The sequence below is a fragment of the Macrobrachium nipponense genome, chromosome 16, assembly GCF_015104395.2.
Source record: "Macrobrachium nipponense isolate FS-2020 chromosome 16, ASM1510439v2, whole genome shotgun sequence".
NCBI classification, from domain to species: Eukaryota; Metazoa; Arthropoda; class Malacostraca; order Decapoda; family Palaemonidae; genus Macrobrachium; species Macrobrachium nipponense.
Window position 1 is genome coordinate 80405415 of NC_087209.1, and position 9675 is coordinate 80415089.

Genomic DNA, 9675 nt, shown 5'->3' on the forward strand with positions numbered 1-9675 from the left:
TTGTCGCTCTGCTACTGCCATCTTTGAGGATGCAAATGACAAGGAGAGGTCATCCACAAACAGTGTATAAAAAATATCTTTAGAAATTATCTTAGCAATGCCTTTAATTGCTAATGCAAATAGGGTGGCACTCAAGACACTACCTTGAGGCACTCCTTCTTCTTGGTAATGAATAACAGACATTGTTGCTCCAACTTGCACCATAAATCTTCGCGATTTTAAAAAGATTTAATAAAAAGTGTTAGTTCTCCTCTCAAATCACAATCGTACAAATCGTGTAAAATTCCATGCCTCCATGTAGTATCATAAGCTTTTTCCAAATAAAAAAAAGACTGTAATATGATAATGCTTATTTGCAAAAGCTTCACAAATGGATGGATGGATTATGAAATTTAGGGACAAGCCCAAGCACTGGGACCTATTATGGTCATTCAGCGCCGTAATGGAATTAAATAAGAGTCATCTGTAATTACGGCTAGCCTAACTCCCTCTCTTGACTTGGAACCGTCTGTATAAATCTTATACGCACCATCATGAGTTACATCATGTTCTAAGAATAAACTCTTTGCCATTTTATCAGAAAGGTTCCTCTTGACCATAGTTTTGTTACAAACTTTTGCTTTAGGGATAAGCCATGGGGGGAATCTGGAGGCAACTAACTGAGAAACATTCTGATTTTTTAGAGTATCATTATTCATTTCTTGATGTAGCCTTATCTGGAAGGGGACAGATGACCTTGGTTTAAATTTCTTGTTGTCAAGTTGGCGAATGACCTTATTGGAAGGATTTTCAGAACTGCTTTTTACGCGCATTATGTAGCGCAGGCCCAGTTCCTCCCATGGTAAGTCAAGTGGCAGTTGATGGGTATCTACATATAGACTCTCAATAGGAGATGTTCGGAATGCACAAATTTGTAATCCCATGTTACGGACAATATTGAGGTCGTTAAGTTTGCTTTTACACGCTGAAGAATAAATCTGACACCCATAATCTAGCTTTGATCTACAAAGTGCATAATAAAGTCTTAATAAACATTTCTTGTCAGCTCCCCACTCATATCCAGAGACTACTTTCAAAAGATTAAAAGATGCTTTAATTTTACATTTAAGGTTACCAATATGTTTGGTCCAGGTGAGTTTTGATTCAAAAGTCATTCCCAAAAATTTGACATCGGCAGCATATGGTAAAATAGATCCCTCGAGTTTTAAATTAGGTATAACCTCTTTACGCCTGCTCTTTGAAAAGCGGATAGCAACACTCTTAATGGCTGAAAATTTAAAACCATTTAGCCTGGCCCATTTGGAGACAGAATCAATAGCTTTCTGTAGATATCGGCATGCAGATATAGCATCGTAGGCAGTGCAATAAATGGCCAAATCATCAAGAAACAATGAAGCTCGAATTGGGCTTGGAACTTCATCCAAGATGCTATTTATGGCGACAGCAAAGAGGGTCACACTGAGAACACTTCCTTGTGGAACCCCTTCCTCTTGTTTAAAGGGGGACAACAGAAAGTTCCCTACTTTCACTTTTATTAATCTCTCGGATAGGAAGGAATGAATGAACCGAATTAAGTTGTCCTTAATACCCATTTTCTGTAGTTGTTTAAGAATTCCATTACGCCAAGTAGTGTCATAAGCTTTCTCTAAATCAAAGAAGACCCCTATTGTCTGACACTAACAAAACCCTGCTGAATTTGGTTGGAGAGTCTCATAAGTGGGTCGAGAGTAGATCTATTTTTACGAAACCCAAATTGGAAAGGAGAGAGAAACTTATTTGATTCTAACTGCCATACCAAGCGATAATTTACCATTTTTTCCATTAACTTGGAAACACAGCTTGTTAGTGCTATAGGTCTATAACTTGAACTTTGTTGGGGATCTTTATTTGGTTTTTGAACAGGGATTATGATGGAAATTTTCCAGGATTTCGGCATAACTCCAGTCTCCCAATCTTATTTAATGATCTAAGAAGGTAGCGTTTGGCCTCTTCAGGTAGCTTCCTAAGCATTATATATAAAATAGTATCTTCACCAGGAGAAGTGTCATCTGATGAAGAGAGTGCTTCATGTGAAAGGGCTGTTGCCTTGTATAATAAGGCGCCCTATGAGGTAATGTTAGACTTGCGATAATCTTACGCTAGGTCGGTTGGTTATGCACTTCCATACTCATTGGAGTGTCTTGGGGTTTGATGATAACTTTCGAAGTAAGTATCTTCTTTCGTTATGACGACGATGTGTTAAACTCATGATGATATATTCTTTCTGATGTGAGGTTTCTAGTAGAAAACACGAAGTATAAAAAAATGCATATATTCTTCTGAGATTACATGATGAATATCAGATAGGATTGTACAGGTCTTCTAATGACGATGGCTTGATAGCTTCTGCCAATGATGATGGCTAATTCCACTCTGACTACCATCTCAGTTACAAATCATAAAGGAAGCAGACAGTAGCTCGAACATATGAACATACATACAGATGACAGTTACAAATCACGTAGGCCGGTTGAATTATAGGTCGCGGTAGTTGTCTCATGCAGGAAGCTTGGATTAATGTTTTCAAAACAAATAACGGACCACAGGTGACGGCACGTCATCTTAGCATACTTTATCGTATCTGGTCTGATCACATTCCTGCAAGCAATCTGGTTGCCCTCTTTAGTTTTAGTTTTTTATATATATGGAATAACATTCCATTTTTTATTATGTAATACTTACATAAAAGTTCGGTTAGCTAAAAAACCAACCACTGAATATTACTCAAGCTTGACTTGCATTTGACTTATAGGAGTGTGATACAGACACTATGTGAATATATATAGATATATAGAAAATACTTATAAGTAAAAAAAATTCATGGTGTACATAAATACAGATTCAAGTAATAAGATATAAGACATAATATGCATATGATGATATTCGTAAATAATAGTAATCACGTGATATATACTGATACAGTTTTTCACTTCATCTCTTTAGGATACATATGCTACAGAAAATACTAATGTACTCTGATAATTGCATAGAATAATGATTAATATGATAAAAATCATATTTTAACTGATAAAAATTCATATATGAAGTGATAAAAATGATTAATTTTTATGCTAATTCATTGACCCATATACTAACTTTTATATAACTGGTTCATTAACCCATATACTAAATCATATATAACTGCAGTTATTGGTAAGATAAAAGGTAACAGATTGATTATAGGCTACCTGATTTAATTATACATATGTATATGGATTCATATAATTATAATCAATATATGTGCACTTAGTGCAACTGATTCACATAAACGACTAATCTAAGTGATTAATCTGGGTGCACTTTAAATAGATTCCTAGTGCATACACGCACAGATATATTTCGATTCTGTTATTTATGATAATTTATAGATAGGATACATGATACTTTATATATAGGATACATAACCGAGGTAATACCCACTGCACATTCTAGCGTTTCGAAGAACTTTTCGTCCATTACACAGTTCCAGACAACCACCTATAGCCAAATGAAATGGCCAATTCCAAATGGGCAGGGTCCAACGTTCTATTTTGCGCTCATACTTGTTCTCTGCATCCTATGCCATATAAATACGTTCGCGACGAATAAAATCATCCCCAGCACGAGTCCTGCGCCAGCAACGTAGAGTTGAATATCCTCTTCAGTCGTAATTGTCGGAAGTATGTCCCTTTTGTAGTCGATTTCCATTGCAACAGCCGCCAGAGCATTCCGCATTAAAACGAGATTAACGAAGGGATACGGGTGTCGGTCCAAGAAGTCCACGAAATAAGCTTGTTCACATGTGATGGTGCTTATTCCCTTTCATATTGTAGGCAGTTGATACTTCACTGCAGTCGTCCGCAGCGACAAACGGGTTTTTGAAGTTGCGATGTGAAACTCTTGTACTGCAGGATACTGTAACCAGGTTCCATTAATCAGCCTGTAAGTGAAATTCTATTTGTCACAAGGGCAAAGTAAATTCAGACAACATTCAAATACGGGAGGGAGAAAGCCATTAAGAACCAGACTTAACCCACATGAATTCGCTGATATTTTATGGAATTCAAAAGAGTCAGCTGTACAAACTTTTTTATCCATGGCATTATAACAATGAGTGAACCTATCCAGGTCTATGATGACTGTAAAAATATCCATAATTATAAAAAATAAACAGATATCATTACGAATCCCAAAGAAAATTCGATATTACTGGTAGTAAGTTACTAGACAAAGAAGTGTGAAACGGAGTTATTTGTAAGATTGCCAGGCAACATAAGAGTCAAAGAGAATATTAATCATGATTCTGCATATCTCTATGTTTACTGAAATTAAGCTGTGATAAAATCTGATCCTATGTGCCCCTAACAAAAAGTTCATATTCAATTTTCTCGCGCGCATCCTCTGAGGTTAATTTTTAGGCAGGAGATGCTAAGAAAGAACCCACAATGTAACTTAATTTCTATATAAACTGGGTTTTTCAAGAAAATGTGACATTTTCCCCATGAATGTGATTTACTTGAATTGTAATAGGCTAATGTTGCGAGTAAATTTTTCATATCGATTACCTGATACTTCTAAATGTCCGTTTACCAATATCATAAGCTGATTTATTGACTCTAATTGTCTATGAGGTTCAGAAAAAATTAATTCATTTTGATGTTATAGAAATACTGTTTGCTTATTTTGTTCATTAATTTTAAAACGATTGCAATTCCTTAACTAAAGTTGCATTGCACACAGATAGACACTTGTACCTAACGTCTGCCTTGCCCATGAGAAGTTCGGGCTAAGCATTCCTCTCTCCAGCCAACCTGCTTTGCAAGCGGTTTATTGAGGTTAAAAGGAACAATGATGAATCGGCAAATGCGCCAGCACCTTCAGGACTGATGACATCGTCACCTGGCAGGAGATTGCTCTCAGCCACCTAAGAGTTACGTTACTTGCTGTAATAAATACGACTTTAGTATAAATTGGGTATTTTTTGTTTTAATTCTCCACCCACATGAGAAGAATGTCTGAAAAAAAAAACAGTACCAAAATTGAACAATATAATATTAGTTTCATGTTGGAAATCTGCATGATTGTAAAATATATGTAATTATGTTAAATTAGATATTTCTTATTCAAACTAATGAAAAAAGGTTTCCAAACAAATTCTATATATATTATTTGCCCTGTAAGATCCATAGATATACATTTTCACTTCTAGACTTCCTGACTTTAAAATCTCTTTTATTTATTTATTTATTTTTTTTTCATTGACTACGAATATAAATCACCAGGACAGACAATATGTCAGTAGGTTTTGATATGTGTTTGAACTTTTAGCTTATTTGTCATTAATATCCCTAGAATACTGAATGGACTACTAAAATAAAGCTTTCAAATCTTTACGCAAATATATTTGGATATTTTATTAACCTATGGTTACGTTTTGCTTATTGATTTTATCGTGATTCCTTTTTATTATAATTTGTAACCCTTTCGACTTCTTACGGAGTGTATTATATCGGCTCCACTTGTATCCATATTTATTTTATTTATATTTATTTATTTATATTTTTTATATATAATTGATAAAGTAATGGTTGGCTTAAATATGTGGAAAAGTGTCCTAGCGGCGTACCGTATAAGGCTACTTGCGGTATCAATTCTATAGATACAAGATATGATTGACTGATTGATTGTGAGTTATCTGGCGTCACAACTACCAGGGTCACCGACGCCGAATACTAAATGTGATCTTTTAACTTTTATAATATATTATACAACATTCAAAATAACTTTATCTTTATGAGAGATATATAAATTTGATTTAAAAAATAAATTAAATTTCTGATAAAAATAAAAATAATATTCCGATAAAAAGAATTGTGATTGATCACATAACAGTAAAACTATTAAAAAAGAAAAAAAAATATATATATACTAAGACAGCACAGCTGTCAGATATATTTGAGAAGACCAGCTTCTTTGATAAAAGAGATAATGTTATTAATACATGCGCTTTCTCCCAACAGTTTTGATACAAGATATGAATGATAAAGGTATTTAAAACCCTAAGAACCGCTATAATCCAGTTCGGATCCAATATCACACGAGTGTAACTCGTAAGACATGACACTTTCTTATTTATTTCTTATTCTACCAAACCGATTGACTTTGGGTGATAAAATATAGTACTGGTTTTCTTAATGGAAAGGAATTCACACAACGAGATAAGGAGATTATTATTGAATTACACCACCCGAGTCAGAGATTATCATGTATTGAATTCCATGTTTACTGATTTAGCACTCATAAATATTCCTAGCGCACTCAATTGCGGTGTTTGTTTTTTAGTGCTATTAATTCTATATAACGTGTCAAGGGAACTATTAACACTAAGAAGTGTTTATTTCCTCTGTCAGACTCGTAACTCTGTTAATGATTCTACTTGTATTCTTTCAAGGATTGATTTGGCACGTAATAGGCCCTTAAACCGACAGGTGTCTTAGTGTGTCCCTTATTTTCATGACACATGTTACAATAAGTTATGTGCTTTTTATATCTGTAAGCATTGTAGGCCAGTAAAACAGGGATTTGGCTTTCTGTGACATAATTGAGAACCCTGGATGACAGAATGCAACCAGTTTAGGACGATTGGTATGAAAGAGATTACTACCTGGTCGTTAGTCACCTGCTGTGTTCTTCGAGTTTTCCTTGTCACGGACCTTCATATAATATTACATTTGATTACATAATTCTGATACACATACTTTAAATATACTTTTGCTTTAGGGTTTGTTCAGTGTTTATTGTTTTGCTTAGCTGCTGAGCCTGTTTCTGTTCGAAGTGTTTATTGTTTTGCTTAGCTGCTGACCTTGTTTCCGTTCGAAGTGTTTATTGTTTTGCTTATTGCTGTTGACCCTTGTTTTGTTCAGTTTGTAACAGTTCAGCGCTCCAACCCAGGTATTCAATGCTCGCGATCTCTTGGGTTAAAGAATTTTCTTGTTTAGATATGGTTTTAACAATAGGCACGGATGTTTCTATATCTTTTAGTCCAATTAATCATTCTTTACAGTATGGTGCGGGATTGCGGGGTAATGCGTCAGCTATGATATTTGCTTTCCCAGTTAGATATCTTAACTTGGCTCCAAAGACCTGAATGATCATATGTCAACGAGTTCCTTTGGGACTGTGATTAAAGCCTTTGAAAAACTCGGTAAGGGACTTGTGGTCAGTAAGGACTTTAACAGGATAGCCGTAGATAATGAACTTTAGTTTACATGAATAAAAGCTAAAGGGAAGAACTGTTTATCATATTGCTGAAGTAGTACCCCTCTTACCCCTTGGTCTGAGGCGTCTGTTGCAATAAAAAAAAAAATCCTTATTTAAATCAGGGATTTTTAAGATAGGTGAACTGCATAATTAAAATTTTAAGATATCGAACGTCTGTTGATGCTTTACAGACCATAATAACTCTACTCCCTTCTTCGTAAGATATGTTAAAGGAGCTGCATGATTGAAGAGTTATATATTTACTTTCACTAGTAATACCCACTACAGCGCAAAAGTGCTGTATCCCCCTTACGTTAATAGGTACCGGAAAGTTATGAATAGCCGAAACCTTACCATGGACTATTTTAAGACCTTGACTAGACACATAAAACCTAAATAAACATGTTCAGTTTTTAAAACTCACATTTAGATATTTTACTCAGAGATTATTTGTCTTTGTCTCTGTAGCACTAGCTCTAGTTCATGTGAATGTACTTCTAAGTTATTAGAAAAGATTATAAGACCAACCATATAGGCATGTAGGGTATCCCCTAAAAGTCTCCAAACACTATATTGTAATTGGGGCGCAACGTAAGCCGGAGGCATACATAAAATTTGATAATGTCCCCTGAGTGTGCTGAAGGCGGTGTATGAGGTACACTCACATAGCTAATGGTATCTGGTGAAAGCCTTTAAGTAAGTCCAAGCTGGTGAAAAATTTATTCTGACCTAACAAAGATAAGAGATCGTCGGTACATGGCGCTGGAAAACGATCGGGAATCGTTTCCTTGTTTAAGCGACAGAAATCTACGCCGATAAGTCAAGTCCGATCTTTTTTGGCATGAAGTTTTAGGGAAAAATTATATGGGCTATTTGATTTCCTAATGACTCCTATTACTAACATTTTTTCAGCTTCGTCATTTATCTCTATTTTGAAATTTCATTGGGAGTCTATACGAAGGTACTTATATAGCTTTATGTTTGTCCATAGACCGTATTTTATGTTCAATGTCATCAGTTTTCCCCCAGAGATCACTCGCTAGTGGAGAAACTTCCTGGTATTCAGATAAAAGATAAAAAAAAAAAAAATTCTGCTGAATCACCTCTGCTTGAATGACTTTACGGATATTACTTTAGATAGAGTATAAGAGAGATTCATCTAAGACTGGTTGGGCGTGATTAAAAAATTAGCAACAATAAAAAATGCGATATTTATATATGTATAGGTTTTGTGGATTACTAGATTATCTTGTTGCTGTGAGTCAACCGTGTAAAGGGCTTTGTTCGCGGAAATCATTATATTTCAGTGTCGGGAAGGATTAAAATTTCAGATCCCAGCAAAGTCTTTCTTACACGCACTAAGACATTCGAGGGTGCATGCGTTTCGAGATTTTGCATGCAAACTGCGATTGCGGTTGTGGGAGAATTCTGTTGGGTCGTTGAACAATATCACGATTTATGAGACAAATGATTGGTTCCTCTATATAAGTTATTATTTGATTAAATGTCTCTCTTTGTTCAAAACGGATTTTAATATGTTAGGAGGTTTATAGAATTTTCCTTTGATAAACATGCCTTATTTGGCAGGACGTAAGATAATGTTTTTTATAACTATAGAAGTATCTGTAAGCGCTCGCTTATTGTATTAAAACTACGAGAACCTGCTCTGATTACTTGATACGGTCGTGTGATTCATAGGAAAATTCCTTTTTAATTCAAAAAGGTATTGGCATGAATGATCCAACATCGCTTTTCCCCGCTCTGCTAGAGTCGCTTATTGTGTGGAATGTGCTTTGTTTTGAACACTTCAGCAGATTTGACTGACCCTGACCGTCTGACTAGATGACACATTAACCAAGTTTGCATAAGTACGATTTGTTTGATTCTGAATTCATGAATTGAGTGATTACTATTAAAACAAATTATCTCTACTGCATTCAATATTAACTGTTTGTACTTGCTGTTGTTTACTTCATTCTTTGCTAAAATTTGAAATAGTGAGGGATCCAGGTCAGCGCATTTAGAATTTTGTTGATTTGTTTATATAAATGTTAAGAATGTTAACCTAATGAAAGTTTTTACAGACATGTTATTCCTTGCAATCCAGCCGTATTTTTTAAAGTTAAGTTGAGTCATAGGGTTCGATTTTTAAAACATAACTCAAGGCTGAAACTGCGATTGGGACTTTGCAAAGGAGCTTTTATTGTCATGACCCGAAATAATATTACCTCTAATTTATCCAGATTTGTGCGGGTGTTCCACTTGTTTTTGTGTGTTTTCTTATCACTACGGTACCTAACTACCCTATCCATGCATCTGTGTAAATACAGACATCCACTGCGTAAACGCATATTCACTGTTTAATATGATTTGTTACGCAAAGAATTAATAATCACC